We start from the raw sequence: 18,426 nt of genomic DNA on the forward strand, positions 1-18,426 counted from the left end.
AATAAAGTTGTTGTCTCAGCCAATCATGATCCCACAATGCTGGTCCTTTTGTTTTCACTACATACAAACTCATTGTGGCTTGTTGGCTGTTGTATTTCACTGTTACAAATGTCATTCCCCCAGGAGTTATCTTTTCTCCAGTGTAAGTTCTTAGTTGAATATCTGCAGGCTTCAGTATTGTATCTTTGAAATGCCTCTCAAACTCATTTTGTGGAATGACTGAAACAACTGAACTAGAGCCCAATTCCATTTAAATTAATTTCCAGTTCACTTCTGGCATAAACCATATTGCCTGTCAATTGTTCATTTTCACACAGTAAATCTCAAGGTGGCACATTGATTGGCTGAGACAACAATTTGATTGAAGATCCACGCATCATTTGCATGCCATGCAATGAGGCCATTTTGAACCACTTCCATCATTAGCAAATCTTTTCATCAACAGTGTGCAGATTCGTGCTCTTTTTGAAACTGCAACTTGACTGTTTTATCTTTTGCTCTTTCCTGTGCAGTCTGCCCAACATGCTCTTTGTATGTGTCCTACTTTGTTGCATGTTTTGCAAGTCTTGCCTTTAAATCAACGTTTAAATTTGCAGATCTACATTTAGATTTGTTGATCTCTATTTACGTTTGTTCGGTCAGGCCTGTTTCCTTTCAGACGTTGCAATTTCGTTAATGCTCTCTTTCATTCCTGACTGCACCAATCAAATGGCTTCCCTTGAAACCACATCTCAGCTGCTCTTTTAAGTGCAAGTTGTGCTTCAGTTGGGAGCTGTTTTTGAATGCTTGCTTTTAAGATTCCACAAACTAAATGGTCTCTCAGTGAATCATTAAGCCCATCACCGAACTGACAACACTCAGACAATCTCTTCAATTCAGCCACGTGTACTGAAAGGGACTCCCCTTCCTTCTGATTCCACTTATGAAACCTGAAGCATTCTGCAATCGACAATGGCTTCAGTTCAGTTCTAAGTGTTTCTGCATTAATTCTGCAATAGCAGCAAAGTTCATTTCTGCTGGTTTGGTCGGAGCAGTCAAACTTTGAAGCAAACTGTATTCCTTTAAACCCAATGAACTCAGCAAAATTGGCATTCGCTTCTCATTGCCTATTTCATTTGCTTCAAAATACTGTTCGACTAGCTCAGTGTAGATGAGACAATTACCCATTGTGTAACCAAACTCATCCATCCTTCCAACATAGTCTGTTTTTTTTAATGATTCACTGTTTATGAACTTGTGAATCCTTTAAAAAAAAACTCAATAGTGTCTTCTTTTCCAAAGAACACGTAATGCTTTGTATCACCATTCCTCACTGTATTCTTTTTAACTTGAACGTCTCACTGCACTTGAACCGGCCGGTAGCTATCTCGAGTTTATTTTAAAAATACCTCATTGCCATTGTTATGTTTTATAACTTCATAACATGAAACCAATTTGAAGGAAGACAAGGGAGTCCAAAAATGCAGTTCTAATTTCGAGTTTACTTTAAGTGAGGTATGCACAGATTACATGGTTGCGTGATGATGTATGTAATTAACTTATTAATCAACCTGTAAGTAATCACTTAAATGGACAAGAATGCTTAATCAAGTTATATATATAAGATGACTCAAATATTACTGAAATATTAAATACACAACAAACTACAATAATTACTGGAAAATTCACTGAACAATTACACGTATATCAGTGATTATATAAAATAACAAGTATAGGAACATTTATTTATAAGAAAAATAATAATGCTACACTCCAATCCAATGCCTTCTAGACTCCTACTGTGGAAAAAAAATTCTGGTTATTGATTCTGACTAAGCTCTTCATAACCTTATTAGCCTTCCTGAAGTCAGTCCTAGGCCTCCTCTGCTCCATTGAGTACAAGCCCAGCCTATCCAATCTCTCCTAGTAACAAAGCTCTTCCATTCTCGACTAAGTATTGATGAATCTCTTCTGCACTTTTGCTGTTGCTGCTATATCCTTCCAATGGTGTGGCAACCAGAACTGTACGCGATACTCCAAGAACATCTTAGTCAATGCCTTGTATAGCCGTAACATTTTATTCCAGCTCTTATACTCCTTGTCATATGAAGGTAAACATGCCAAATGCCTTCTTCATTGCCCTAGCCATATGCGTCATCATTTTCATAATCCTATAAAATCTGTAAATCAATTTATATATGGTTCTGTTTACTCAAAACCAATGAAAGCAATTTACATGTTCCGTGCAAACCCCAGACGTTTCTAGAATTCCAGCATTCAGGTCCTCCGGGACTTCTCCTTTCATCCCTGCCTCAGAAGCTTCCAGGAACCTAGGAACTTGTCCACCATAAAGCTAATTCAAAAAAATTGCTAAGAATTCAGCCTTCTGGTGTTCAAGTACCCACAGTCTCAAGATCAGGAGCCCTAAAACCCTAGGAATTGTCTTGGCATCTGTCAATCCTCCAAGAGTGTGATAACTGAGCTCCCAGTCCTCAAGGGCATGGAGCCATTACTTCCTACAACAATCAGCCTCCGGGACCTAAACCCTAAGCCTCAAGTGCAACTTCTTATTCTTCTAACCCTAGGATGCCAGCAGAGAACTAGAATTTTGGTTTCTGCCCTGTCCAGAATCTTAGGCACCCATTTTAGAGATGATCGTTGAAATGTTTCACAAAGAAGATTCAGAATTTTAATATATGCATCTTAGTTTTAAACATCTGAATGTGAAAAGTGGAACGAATTGTTTGTTGTTCTCCTAGTGCAAGGGTCGGCAACCCGCGACTCCGGAGCCGCATGCGCCTCTTTGATCTCTGTGCTGCGGCTCCCCGTAGTTTGTTAGTTTTTGAAATGTAATTCGAAATTTGAAGATTATGGTGATCTTGTACAATCTAGAAACGTTGTGGAGACCCCATTTCCTGGCACATCCGAACTGGCTCACAATTAGCCACCGTTCCGGCTAAGGGAGATAGCCTACGGGGGTTTGTGAGTACGTGTCCTTTGGAGCATCCGCGCCCATGGGGGGCAGGTTGAGGGAGGCTTTAAATCAAGGCTGTTTAGTTTGAATAAAGTTACCTTTGACTGCAGTGTCTTTATTTTAGTGCTGCGTGTCGTGCTACACCGCTACAACGTGTTTTTTATCGCTATTAATATACATCACCACTGCCAATGCCTGACACCCGCCAGTGCGCGCTTTCTTTTAATTCTTCGATCCAAGGTAGGCTACCTATGGAGTAACCTGCAACCCAACGTCTTTTTTTTCGGAGTTCAAAATGTTTTTGTTGCATGCAGAAATGTAATTTCGTTTTCTCTGCAGGAGTTCATCAATTTCATAAATGCAACACATTATAGTTTGTTTAAACATAGCATAAAGGCAAAAAAAAACCGTTGTATGCAGTGTTATTTCATTTTAAATGTCAAACGGGTTTTGTGGCTCCCAGTGTTTTCTTTTCTGTGGGAAATGGGTCCATATTGGCTCTTTCAGTGGTAAACGTTGCTGACCCCTGTCCTAGTGCTCCTGATGAAAGGTACTTTCCACAATGATTACAGCTGCTCAAACTTAAACTTTGCTTTAAAACAATAGAACAATTCACATTGAGTCAAATTTGTTGTTGACATAAGTACAGGAGCTGTATTTACAGTAAAATCACAGGCACATAGATTCAGACAACACACACGGCATAAGTTATATGTAAATTCCAGAAGACTGTGCAAAACAAGATATTAGTGCAAAAATAAAAATTCAGTCCATGGTGTGTCAAGAGGTGATCCAAAGTGTTCCATTGCTGAAGAAGAATTATTGTTGTACAAGTTGATTGAAGAAACTCGTGGCCGTTAGTTGCTGTTCCTGAATCCGGTGGTGTGCGTCTTTAGGCTGCTGTATTGATCGTAGTAGCTTGGACTGAATGGTGGAGATTTTTGATGATGGATGCTACCTTCTTGAGGCAGCACCTCGTGCTGACCCATTTAGAGACAGGCAGGACTATTTGTGTGATGGACTGGGCTGTGCCCTCTATTCCTGCAAATCTGTATATTGAAATTGTCATGCCAGACTATAATGCAACCAGTCAGGGTACTTCAATAGTGCATCTGTAGAAGTTTGTCAGAGTACTTGGTGACATACCAAATCTCCCTAGGCTTTTAAAAAAAGTAGTTATTGGTGTTTCTCCTTCATAATTGTACCTATGTGCTGGGCCCAGAATAGGTAAGAAATTTGAAAGTAAATAGGAAGATGTAATCCCTCAATAATGTTAGCTTTCTGCTGTTCATCCCAAATTCTTGGTATTGGTATTGGTTTACTATTGTCCTGGGCACCAATATACAGTGGAACTCTTTCATTTGCAACGCCATCTGGACCGATCATTCCATACATAACTACTGTGCTTTGAGGTAGGAAGCGGGAAAACAGAAAGCAGAATATAGTTTTACAGTTACAGAGAAAGTGCAGTGCAGGCAGACAAATAAAATGCATTGGGTTTAACGAAGTAGATGGGCAGATCACAGCTCATCTTGTAGGTCTGGAATGGACTGAAAATACTTTTTCCTTTAGTTCCAGATATTCAGTGTGTTGATATGGAGTGTATCTGGTAGAGAACTTAGTCAATTAAGTCTTATCTGTTATTTATGTCCATTAGTATCACCACTTTAGGGAGATTATACTGCATCAACCTACACTTGAAAGACTAATATACTTAACTACTTTAGTTTCTTTACCAAAACTGTTTCCTTGTCAATAATCACTATTTCAAGTAGCAGGTCCCCCTTTCCAGGCAAGAAGGAGATATTTCCAGTTTAAGAAGTAGACTGATTCCAGTTATCTTACTTTCATTCCAATGTGCAAATTCTAACCAAGATTTGGATTTTACAAAGGATTTCTGAAACACGAGCACAATTCTTAAAAACTGAACAACGTGGCACTGAGTTGCAACAAGCAGGCTAGCCATTGCAGAACAAAGGTTCTTGAAAGAGATCCTTCTTGGACAGAGGCCAAGGAGTAAATTCTGCCTCTTCTTCTCTGTAATTCCTATCAACTCCTAAATGTCTTCTAATTGTCCTACTTCTTTGGTATATTCGTCTTCCCTTCATCCTCTACCTGGTGCCTCAGTCACTGAACTGCACTTTCAACCGCTGTTTATAATGTTGTTCCATCTTCTATAATATTTACATTGTAAATACATGCTGTCATTTATGTATTTATGTACATTTTATTCCAAATATGTACTTCTAACTTTATTTTTGTATAACTCTTTAATTGTTGAATGTTGCCATTTTTGTTGCACGCAGAGCCCACACACCACAGGGATTTCCTAACACAGGTGAGCGTATGTAGTGAGTGAAGCTGATCCTCGATCCTTGTAATGATATCACCGATATGTGATGTTTTCCAACTGCTGCTGTTTTTTGTATGGCCAGCAAACGTGCAGAGGGTTTATGGAGTTGTAAGAATTACAGGGTTGTCAAAGCAGGGGGCAGGCAGCAACTTTCCTAACATAGACTAGGACTCTGATACTGGTAAGGCCTTGTTAAGTGCCTTCAGGAATGGTTCCCTGGACAATATGCACACAGTGGCCACTATATTAGGAACACCTGAACACCTGCTTGTTAATGGAAATATCTAATCAACCAATCATGTGGCATCAACTCAACGCAAAAACGCTTGCAGACATGATCAAGAGGTTCAGTTGTTGTTCAGGCCGAACATCAGAGCGGGGAGGAAATGTGATCTAGTGTGTTGGCCGTAGTGATGCCAAACGGGGTGGTTCAAGTTTCTCAGAAACTGCTGATCTCCTGGGATTTTCACACACAGCAGTCTCTAGAGTTTACACAGTGAGGTGTAAAAAAAAAATCCAGTGGGTGGCAGTTCTGTGGGTGAAAACACCTTGTTAATGAGAGATCAGAGGAGAATGGTCAGACTGGCTCAAGCTGACAGGAAGGAAGTAGTAACTCAAATAAACACAGCACATCAAATCTTTAAGTAGATGGGCTACAGCTGCAGAAGACCATGGATGTACTCTTATTCAGCAGGTACCTAATAATGTGGCCACTGAGTGCATAGAACCCTACTAGGGAGAGGGCAAAACTCAACCTACTTGGGTGATAGAGTGGGGCAGGTGACTGAGGCGGGGGAACACTTTGCAACCAGAGCCCATGGTTCCATTGGTTTTAAAATTGATATGAAAAGATTCAGAACTAGTCCATAGGTTCAAGGTATGAGAGGGGAGCTTGTAAAGGTTGATTGTAGTAGGTCATTTGAAGGCAAAGGGGCCACAGGTAAATGGGAAGCTTTCAAAGGTGAGATAGAGAGCTCAAGGTGTACATGTTCCTGTTAGTGAAGGACAAGGCTAATAGGAATGGGGAACTCTGGATAATGAGGGATATTGAGGCTTGGGCCAGGGAAAAGGAAGAGGCTTGTATGGGTAATGTGCATGCAGATGGGATCAAGACCATAAGACATAGGAGGAGAATTAGGTCATTCAGCCCATCGAGTCTGCTCTGCCATTTTATCATGGCTGATCCGAGATCCCACTCAAGCCCATACACCTGCCTTCTTGCCATATCTTTTGATGTTATGACCAATCAGGAAAATATCAACTTCCGCTTTAAATATACCCACAGACTTGGCTTTCACTGAAGTCTGTGGCAGAGCATTCCACAGATTTACTACTTCTGGCTAAACCAAATACCTCCTTACCTCTGTTCTGAAAGATCACCCCTCAATTTTGAGGCGGTGTCCTCTAGTTCTGTATGCCCCCACCATAGGAAACACATTTCCACGCTATCGAGTCCTTTGAACATTTGGTAGGTTTCAACAAGAACACCACCCCCACCGCCCCCACATTCTTCTAAATTCCAGTGAGCACAGGCCAAAAGCTACCAAGCACTTCTCATATGTTAACTCCTTCATTCCTGGAATCATCATTGTGAACTTTCTCTTGACTCTGTCCAATAACAACACACCCTTTCTGAGATATGAAGCTCAAAACTGATGACAATACACCAAATGCCATCTGACTAGTGTCTTTTAAAGCCTCAGCATTATCTCTTTGTTTTTATATTCTATTCCCCTTGAAATAAATGTCAACATTGCATTTGCCTTCTTTACCAATGTAATCCCCGGGTCACCTCAGGCTCGCTCAGCTCGTTCTCGTCTAGGGGGAGCAGCCTTCGGCCCCGCCAAACTGGGTAATCGGCTGGTGTGGATGCTGTGTGATGTCCCCACCTCGCCCAAAAACAGACAGTACACCATGTGCGATTAAATGAGTACAATTTATAAAGGTTACTATAACCAAGTGATTAATAACGATACAGTATATATGAAGAGAAAAAAATAAAGAAAAGGCGCCAAACTTATCAAAGTCCAAACCACTTTGTGCACAACCGTTGGAGCTCAATTACTGAAGTCTTCTGGCCACCATTCAATCCCCTCCGAACTCGACTCGCAGCTCAGGACCCTCCGAACTCCTCGACTCGCAGCTCAGGACCCTCCTAGTGGTCAACCAAGCACATCTAGCTTCATGCCCCCCTCCTCGGAGTACCTCCCGGCCTCGGACCCCCGCTTGGGGTCCGATCCTCGCCCCGCTTACAGCATCGCGTCCTCTCACTCGACCCCCTCGCGCCGATCTGCCCAAAAGCCCGCCAACAAAAGTTTACAGACTCAGAAGAAAGAACATTAATCTCCATTTGGTTTACAAAGGAATACCAGTCTTGTTATCAGTAAATTAGCATTCCTGCGAGTTAACAAAAAGAAGAAACCCCCTTTACAACAGTAACAAAGAAAAAAAAGAAAAAAACCTCCTTTACACTCTCCCTCCGCCAAATAAAAGTCATGTCCTCATGACTACTAAATAACTCACCACCTTTCCTGCCAACACACCGTAACCCAAGCACAAACAGTGACATCTCCTCCCCACACAGTAAACCTCACGCCCTGTTCCTCAGGCGCTACTTAGGCCAACTATCTGGGAGTTCCCTAACCCTTCTGAGGCCTCTGTACCCCCTCACCTAAACCCTTCAGGCTCAGACACAACTGGAGATACCTTGGGCCCACTACCAACTCCTCTCTCAACCTCTCACTCATGCCCCACACTGCACACAGCTAACCCTCCCCGCTACACCTGACTCAATGGGAGAAGGGCCAAAGGTCTCTTCCTCAATCGAGGGAAAGTCGGCAAAAGGCAGCATGTACCACACATCCAGCACATCATCCATCGAATCTGTATTCTTCCTCATTTCTGTGATGGGTAGCTGCTGTTTGATCTTCTCCAAACAGAAACACGTGGCCTGCACTGCTCCCGCAGTCTCTTCAGCATCCTGTTCAGTATTCACTGCACTTCTCTCCAGCTTTTTCTTCCTCATGACTTCTTCCAGATCAACTTTCAGGTTTTGCACTTCATTTGAACTGTCGATGGTCATCTTCAGGTTCCCTTCAAGCTTCCACTTCTCTCTTCTGAGATTTGTCTGTAATTTCTTCACCTCCGCAAATTCCCCTCTCCGGGTTCTCAGTTTGCTATTGCCCTCAGTCAGACAAATTTCTTCATTCTCTCCAACTTGTAAGTCTTCCGAATGGTTCCAGATCACTTTCTCCAGTCTTTCCGTCTTCATTTTAAACTTGATTCTGTAGAGACAGTCACTCACGAGCTGCGACCTTCGCCAGCCCTGGCACGTGTCCCGAAAACACTTTAACTCGGTAGTGCTCAGCTGCTCCTGCAACGACCTCACTTCATATTCTCCTGAGGCAAATCCAAATACCAAGAGATCATCCACATACACCAAAACTCCAAACGCCTCCACCTCCCCTATGGTCTTCCACCTGCCCTGCAGGAAGGTTGCAAGGGCTCCAGATATGCCCTGTGGCATCTTTTCGGACCCGAAGACTCCTAGGGAATTTATAACGGCCGTCTTCTCCTTGTCAGCTTCATTCATCGGGATCTGGCAACATCCACTCCTCAGATCCAGCACTTTAAACCACATCGCACCACTCAGACAGGCCATCACCTCTCCGGCCCTCAGGGCCATATTCTGGTCACTGACAGTGCGCCTCTTCAGTGCAATATAATCCACACACATGCTGCCTATGTCTTCCACGGCTGTGGGGGCCAGTCGCCGCAACTTCTCTCTCTCCGAGGTGTCTTCAGCAATCAACTCCCCTCCCTCGTGGTATTTCGCAGCGTCCACTAAGAGGGTCTCACCCTCAGATACTTCCCCCAGGTCGTACCACCACTGGCTCTTGTTTGAATTCGGTATCGGCCCAATGCTGCTACACACGTCCGCACAAGCAGCTCGAAACTCTGGGTGCATCGACAATGCCTCCAAACAGCGCTCACCCGCCTCCTCCGGGCAGGCCCCCAAGCGCACCAGCAGGATATTGGTCCCCTCCAGAACCGAAACGCTGCCTGTCTCAACAGTGTCCGGACACATCAGCATTAACGATTCATGAACCTCAGTCTCCTCCACATTTGCCTCTAAGAACTCCATTTTCACTGACCAACAACCGTCGTCTGGATAATCACTGGCACTGGTACCCCGAATCTCCAGTGTCCTCAATGTCGTCAAGGGTAAATGCTTCCAATAACGGTTATGAAACAAACTGTACAGCAACTTAACCAGCTGAGGATGGCTTTAACTTGACTTCCATCCATCCATAACAACACCTGTGCGCATGGCCCCTCTAAGCCTTCAGGAATAGGGTCTGCTCCTCTCGGGAGTTCGTTGGTACATTGCTGGGAACGTGCTCCCCCAGAGACCCCAAGTCGTTCCCCCACTGGGCCTCCTCTAAGTTTCCCGACACCTCTCGGTTCAACGGAACAACTGATCCCCTTGACAGATCCCCTTGGCACCACAAGCAATTTATCTGCCCCCCTAGGCAAAAAGGGATACCCTAAAAACTTCCCACCAATCTCCTGCCATGGATATGATAAGCCCCCCAGCTGCGGCATTTGACTTCCAGTCAAACCACATGCATTTTCCCACACTTTCCCAGAACTGGCAGCGGTCACTTCGAGGTAATTGCGCCCGACTGTTCTAATAACGTCACCAGCCCGCCTACTCAAACTTTCAACCCGTCCCTGTCGCTTTTCCTCAGCCAAGCGCTGCCACTCACCCAGCAACTGAGGGGTCCGCTCCGCCCACGCCTCCGCTCCTTTAGGGCTGGACGTTATTCCAACAACTGGGCGGAGCTCACCACTGCTGAAACATCCCAATCTGTCACTCCTCACTCTCCAAACAGTATGGACAGCCCATGGTCCCACCACCATTTCGTCAGCACTAGTTGGAACTCGAACAACGACCTCGAGGCTAACAACAGCAGCCACCCCACCCAACACACACGCAGTGATAACCAGCAATCGCACACCCACAAAGGCACACCAGCTCTTCGCCGCAGACACAATTTAAAGAGGGTGATCACACAGCTTCCACAGAAATCAATCCCGGACGAGGCCCTCACAATGTAACCCCCTGGGTCGCCTCAGGCTGGCTCAGCTCGTTCTCGTCTAGGGGGAGCAGCCTTCGGCCCCGCCAAACTGGGTAATCAGCTGGTGTGGATGCTGTGTGATGTCCCCGCCTCGATCAAAAACAGACAGTACACCATAAGCGATTAAATGAGTACAATTTATAAAGGTTACTATAACTAAGTGATTAATAACGATACAGTATATATGAAGAGAAAAAATAAAGAAAAGGCGCCAAACTTATCAAAGTCCAAACCACTTCGTGCACAGCCGTTGGAGCTCAATTACTGAAGTCTTCTGGCCACCATTCGATCCCCTCCGAACTCCTCGACTCGCAGCTCAGGACCCTCCGAAGTGGTCAACCAAGCACATCTAGCTTCATCTCCTCTCCTTGGAATACCTCCCGGCCTGATCCTCGCCCCGCTTACAGCATCGCGTCCTCTCTCTCGACTCCCTCGCGCCGATCTGCCCAAAAGCCCGTCAACGAAAGCTTACAGACTCAGAAGAAAGAACATTAATCTCCATTTGGTTTACAAAGGAATACCAGTCTCGTTATCAGTAAATTAGCATTCCTGCGAGTTAACAAAAAGAAGAAACCTCCTTTACACAACAAACTCATCTGTAAATTAACCTTCTGGGAGCCTTACACAAGACTAATTCCCTTTGCACCTCTGATGTATGAATTTTCTCCCCATTTAGATAACCTTTTAGCTACCCTTTTTCCCCTCCCCACACTTTTTATTCCGATGCCTTCCCCCTTCCTTTCCAGTCCTTGGAAAGGGTCTCAGCCCAAAACATCAACAGTTTATTCCCAGAATCTCCAGGATTTCCAGCATCTGCACAAATTTTCATGTTATCGAATATGTATGTAGTTCATTTTCTGCTTGGTGACTGACTAGTAGGGTGTTGGGGGATTAGTGGTAGTGCCCAGCCTGTTTAAATGTGCATTAATGGGCAGGGGGATTAGTATAGCAGAGTCCACGTTTGTTGTTTATACTAAACTGATGACGTGTGTTCTAAAGAGAATGCAGGGAAACTTCAGTGGGATTTAAATACACGAGAATTTGAATACAAGAGTAATGATGTCTTTCTCCAATTATATCTTCCCCTGATGAGGTGGTATCAGAACAGGTCCTCCCCAGGTTAAGGCAAAATTCCCATTCTCTGAACTGTTTGTAACCTAAGTAGTTGCAAGTCAGAAGTATAGCCATGAACTGAGTTCCCACATGATAGGAGATGGCTGCAGCCCCAGAGCAATTGTCCCACAAACATTTGACCTAATGTATGGGCTGTACATGAGTCATAAGCTGGGGTCAACCTTGTATTGTCAAATTAACTCTTCTCTGGCTTCCAGCCGGGTACAAGTATCAATTTTAACTGACATTTCGATAACTAACTCTGCCATCTTCATCAGGGATGATGCCTGGGCATGTCTAGTCTGGTGGTATTTATACCCCCATCATCCATCCCTCCTGATTGGTTAGTTCTCATCCAATCAGGTTTCCGCTGTCCCACCTTGCTTACAATCGAATTCCAGTTCTTACTTAGAGTGATACCTTCATCTTTGTTAAAATTCTTTTCCTTGAGATTCATTTCAACAGCCTCTTTCACCGGGTGGTCCCAAAAGTGCGTGGCTTGGTAGAGTAGTTTTGTGCTGTCAAAGACAATCCTATGGCCATTACAAATGCAATGTTCTGCTACCCCCAATTTCTCCAGGTTACCCAAATGGATATACCTCCTGTGCTCCTTGATGTGGTTTTCCACTACGTGTCCCGTCTGGCCGATATATAGTGCTCCATATTCACAGGGAATCCTATAATTACCAGCCATCTTCTGGCCTATGTGACCTTTGACCTGCATAAGCTGTGATTTGAGCTTCCTTACCGGTTTGTGGATGGTATTAATCTGTTTTTTCAGGGTTCTGGTGACCCTCCAGAAATTGTGGAGATGTAGGGAAGCCAGGTGGTCTCAGGACCTGGGACCCAGGATGGCTGGCTTTTCCATTCAATGACATTTTTACCCCCACATCAGGCCGCAAACTTATAAGAGAGTAGAGGTGCTGCTGTGCTTTCTTCATAATAGCACTTACATGCTGGGCCCATGACAGATCCTCTGAAATAATAATACTGAGGGATTTAAAATTGCTGACCCTCTCCACCTCTGATCCCCCAATGAGGACTGGCTCATGGACCTTGGTTTCCTCCTCCTGAAGTCAGTAGCCATCTTCTTGAAGGTGGTAATAAAGTTGGTAAGGTAACTTAAAAAGAATGTGAATGTTGCTTCATATAAACAGAGTCAAGGAATAAAAACTGTGCAGTAAGGCTAAATCTTTTCATCAATCACTAGGCAGCTAAAGCTGGATTTTTGCATTCAAACCCAGCCACCACAAATTAGGACGAATTTCAATAGAGGGTCCAGTGGGTATTTTCTAAGATGGTTCCAAAAATGGTGTCTTCAGTATTGTGGAGGGACTAGAGGCTGGCATCCTGTATGTTGGGTCAAAGAAAGCTAATTGAAGGCCTGCAAGTTGATAGAGTACCAAAGGAGAACTGTTTCCAAATGTGGGAACCTGAACAAAACAATAAAAGAACCAAAACAATAATATTTTTTAATGCAGCTGTGATCAGAAATTCTCTGCATGAGAGGCTGGCCAAAGAGGATTGATTAGCCAATTTCAAAATGGAATTGGATATACACTTGGAGAGGAAAGTTTGCATGGCATGATTTGAATGCTCTCTCATCGGACCATCGTTGTCTCTGAGATTGAATGCCCTCCTTCTCTGCTGTACCATTAAATGGAATTCCAAACTTGAGTTTAATTGACGTGGTCAAAAAGGAAGGCACGGGCAACGTCAATCACTTGCTTTTGTCCAGATGGAAGTTTGACAAATTAGAGTGCTTTCACGTTGTTTCAACCTTGGGCAATGCGTGGGGTATGCTGGCACAAACATTTGTTCATTTATTTGTTTCCAAAGATTTTCCACCAGGCTTACACTTACTTTCACTAGTTCAAACATGCATTTGGCAGTGAGTGGGAAGTTCTACTTAAGCCTTTTGAAGACTTTTGGCAGAGATCACTGGAAAACCCATGGATTCCTCTAGGTTTTCCCCTTGGTGTTCAGAATGCCTTGCGTGGTCACAACTAAATTTTGAGCTTTTGAATGTGTAACACAGAAGTGTAAATGACACTGTATTAAATTATCGTATGACTCATGCTAATTCATTGCTTTTGCAGAGAGTGAGTAAGATGCATTAAGTATCTGAGTTAAACCATATGGTTCCAACAGTAACAATACTTAGGAGGCATTTGAATAGGTGCAGACTGATTAGGGCATACAGAGAGATGAAATGAATGCCAAGTAGTGACTTGGTCTGGTCCGAAGTCTGCATTCCGGTTCACATTCCGGTTGGCCTCAGTTGGGTTGTGTCCCATGTCCTGCCCAGTAGTCCAGCGGCCCGCCCAGGAGGCTAGCACCAAGAACCCAAGACTCAAGCCTCGAGCAACCCAAGGCTCAAGCCTCAAGCTCCAAGGACCCAAGGCTCAAGCCTCGAGCTCCAAGGACCCGACTCAAGCCTCAGGCAACCCAAGACTCAAGCCTCGAGCTCCAAGGACCCAAGGCTCAAGCCTCGAGCTCCAAGGACCCAAGGCTCAAGCCTCGAGCTCCAAGCACCCAAGACTCAAGCCTCGAGCTCCAAGGACCCGACTCAGGCAACCCAAGACTCAAGCCTCGAGCTCCAAGCACCCAAGACTCAAGCCTCGAGCTCCAAGGACCCGACTCAAGCCTCAGGCAACCCAAGACTCAAGCCTCGAGCTCCAAGCACCCAAGACTCAAGCCTCGAGCTCCAAGCACCCGACTCAAGCCTTGAGCTCCAAGAACCCAAGACTCAAGCCTCGAGCTCCAAGCACCCGAAACTCAAGCCTCGAGCTCCAAGCACCCGAAACTCAAGCCTCGAGCTCCAAGCACCCAAGACTCAAGCCTCGAGCTCCAAGCACCCAAGACTCAAGCCTCGAGCTCCAAGCACCCAAGACTCAAGCCTCGAGCTCCAAGCACCCGAAACTCAAGCCTTGAGCTCCAAGCACCCGACTCAAGCCTTGAGCTCCAAGAACCCAAGACTCAAGCCTCGAGCTCCAAGCACCTGAAACTCAAGCCTCGAGCTCCAAGCACCCGAAACTCAAGCCTCGAGCTCCAAGCACCCGAAACTCAAGCCTCGAGCTCCAAGCACCCGACTCAAGCCTTGAGCTCCAAGAACCCAAGACTCAAGCCTCGAGCTCCAAGCACCCAAGATTCAAGCCTCAAGCAACCCAAGACTCAAGCCTTGAGCTCCAAGAACCCAAGACTCAAGCCTCAAGCTCCAAGCACCCAAAACTCAAGCCTTGAGCTCCAAGCACCCAAGACTCAAGCCTATGAGCTCCAAGCACCCGACTCAAGCCTCAAGCTCCAAGCACCCAAGACTCAAGCCTCGAGCTCCAAGCACCCGGCTCAAGCCTCGAGCTCCAAGCACCCAAGACTCAAGCCTTGAGCTCCAAGAACCCAAGACTCAAGCCTCAAGCTCCAAGCACCCAAAACACAAGCCTTGAGCTCCAAGAACCCAAGACTCAAGCCTCAAGCTCCAAGCACCCAAAACTCAAGCCTTGAGCTCCAAGAACCCAAGACTCAAGCCTCAAGCTCCAAGCACCCGAAACTCAAGCCTTGAGCTCCAAGAACCCAAGGCTCAAGCCTCAAGCTCCAAGGACTGAAGATTCAAGCCTCAAGCAACTCAAGAACTCCAAGTCTCCAAATCCTCCAGGAACTCAAGTCTCCAACTCCAAGCACCCAAAACTCAAGCCTCGAGCTCCAAGCACCCGACTCAAGCCTTGAGCTCCAAGAAACCAGGCCTTATCACGTCTTCGCCTGGTTTGGGGGTCCGAGCCTGAGTTAAGGCCTAGACTCTGGGTCCGTGTCCAGTCTCAAGCTCGGAGTCCACCCCAGGCTCCTTGTTCCCAGTCCTTCATCCCGGTCCTGCTTCCCCAGCCCTGTCTGCGACCTGTCCAGTCCTTTAGTTTTGTCCCATCCTGTTCCTGGTACTTCAGTGTCTGCATCCTACATTTGGGTCCAGTCTCAATGCCCCCTGTATGACAAGTAGGTTTGGTAAAGATAGGTATGATGGTTGGCATATATATGGTGGGTCAAAAGGCCTGTTTCCATGTGCCCAACTCTATTCCCTATGACTCCGTAACTGCCCTTTTGTAACTTCCTAGTCCTATTTCCTAACTCAGGATAATCTCTAAATTCAGATATACAACTTTTCAATCCATTATTCAATTGATTATTTCATATATGGTGGGAAGTTAATATTCTGAAGAACACTGTTATCTTACTACCTGCCAATCAAATAACTTTTCAATATCTTCTAACTTCCATGAAACTGACAACTAATGCCTCAGTTATCATCATTTCCAGACATTTCCCTAGCTGTTGTAATGTTACAAATGCAGAAGATCTTACAACGTGTATATTTCTTGTCAAGCAACCTATTTATATATTTTGCTATTTTACTTGCAAATGTATTTCCCCCTTTTTATCAATATTTTGCTTATTCTTCCTACAACTTTTCCAATTATCTGCTTTACCACCTGTTGGAATTACAGTAAAACTCAAAATTCATTTTCCATCTATTCAGAAATTCTAGTGGTTCTGGCTGAGAGCATTTGCTGTTTGCTTGTCTCCCTTGAATCAGAAGGCAGTACATAGGAAAGTACAGCACATGAGAAGCCCTCTATCTGTACTGATCACGATGTCAAATTAAACTAAAGTCTCTTAACCTTACTTCTATCATCTCCCCTAGATGCAGATTCAAGGTGATCTTTACTCTTTGTGTTTTAAAAAACCACCACACAAATCTCCTTTAAATTTTCTCCCTTTCCCTCAAAACTGTACCCTCTAATATTTGACATTTCAACCCAGGGCCAAAGATTCTGCCTCCTTAGTTTTATATATTTCTATCAGGTAGCTCCTCAGCCTCCAGTGCTCCAGAGAAAACAATATAAGTTGGAGGCACAGGAATTACAGCCAGGGCCCTAGTTCCTGTGCTCCCTTCCAATTCACTAGAGCCCCAATTACAGAGCGCCATTCCAACTCAACTGATCACCAGTTCCTGTGTTCCCTTCCAACTCACCAGGACACCAACTACTTCAATCCCTTAAACTTAACAGTTTTACCTGAAAACCTACTAAAATATTGCATAGCATATACAAAACAGAATGAAAAGTGTGTAAAGGTATTAAAAGCAATAACATCTGTGAGGCTATCAGAGATGCCAAGGGAATGGGGTTGAGAGGGAAAATAAATCAGCCATGATGGAATGGCAGAGCAGAAGCAATGGCCTAATTCTACTCCTCTGTCCTACAGTCTTATAGCCTAAAACCTGTCCAAAGTTGAGTACCCAACTAGCTGTCATTTCTGGCAGCCCTGCGTACTAAAAAGGGCTATAATACAAAGTTGAGAAGCAGAGGCACCTCCATTCCTAAAGAGCTTAATGCATTCTACACAAGGTGATTGAATATGTCACCACCCCAGCAGCTTCAGATGCACCTGAACCCACAATCACTGTTGCCGATCAGTCTTCTGGAGAGTGAATCTGCAGAATGAAAGAAAATGAAGTATCTGGCCATTGACTTCATAAAGGGCGACAGTGCACGTGATCTTGTCTGCATCAGCAGTGTTGAGGTTGAGAGCTTCATGTTCCTAAGTGTACACATCACCAATAGCCTGTGCTGGTCGAATATCACAGCCAAGAGTGCTCACCAGTGCCTCTGCTTCCTGAGAAGGCTAAAGAAATTTGGCATATCCCCAATTTTTATTGTTGCATCATGGAAAGCAAGCAATCTGGATGCATAAAGGCTTGGGATAGCAACTGCTCTGCACATGACTGCAAAAAGCTGCAGACAGTTGTGGACTCAGCTCAGCACATCAGGAAAATCATGGACTCTAGCTATACTTCCCACTGCCTCAGTGAAGTGGCCAGCATAATCAAAGACTCCACCCAGCCTGGACACGCACTCTTCTCCCACCTCCCATCAGGCAGAAGATACAAAAGCCTTAAGAGAAGATACCACCAGGCCCAAAGACAGTTTCTATCCCATTGTTATCAGACTTTTGAGTGGACCTCCCGTACAATAAGGTGGACTCTTGCCCTCAGCATTTACTTTGCTATGGTTTTGCACCTTATTGTTTACCTGGCCTGCACTTTCTCTGTGGCCTTTTCTCTTTTTTCTGCAATGTTATTATTTATCTTGTTCTACCTCAATGCACCGTGTAATAATTTGACCTGTCAAAACAGTATACAAATCAAGTTTTTCACTGCATCTTACTGCATGTGATGTTAAGAAAGCAATACCAATACTGAACAGAAAGCAACTGGCCTAGATGGTGTCCTTAGATCCTGTGCAGATTAGCTGGTGGGGTATTTGCAGATGCTTTTAATCTTTCCACACTTGAATCTGAGATTCCCACCTGCTTTAAGAGGATCACTATCATCCTGATACCAAAGAAAAACAAAGTAATGTACTTTAATGACAACCACCCAGTGGCTCTGACATCTACCATCATGAAGATGGCCTTCATGGTATAACACAGGGCAAATACAAAAAAATTAAGTTAATAATAATAAATTAACAAGCAATAAATACTGAGAACATGAGATGAAAAGTCCTGAAAGTGACTTTTAAGGTTGTGGAAACAGTTCAGTGATGGGGTGAGTGAAGTTATCCCCTCTGGTTCAGGAGCCTGATGGTTGAGGATTAATAGCTGTTCCTGAACCCGGTGGTGTGGGACCTAAGATTGCAGTACCTCCTCCCTGATGACATCTGCAAGAAGATGGCGTGGCCTAGATGGTGGATGTCCCTGATGATGGATGCCGCTTTCCTGCCACAGCGCTCCTTGTAGATGTTCTCAATGATGGGGAGGGTTTTACCCATGGTGGACTGGGTTGTAACCACTACTTTTGATAGGCTTATCCTTTC

The sequence above is a fragment of the Hypanus sabinus genome, chromosome 7, assembly GCF_030144855.1.
Source record: "Hypanus sabinus isolate sHypSab1 chromosome 7, sHypSab1.hap1, whole genome shotgun sequence".
NCBI lineage: Eukaryota > Metazoa > Chordata > Chondrichthyes > Myliobatiformes > Dasyatidae > Hypanus > Hypanus sabinus.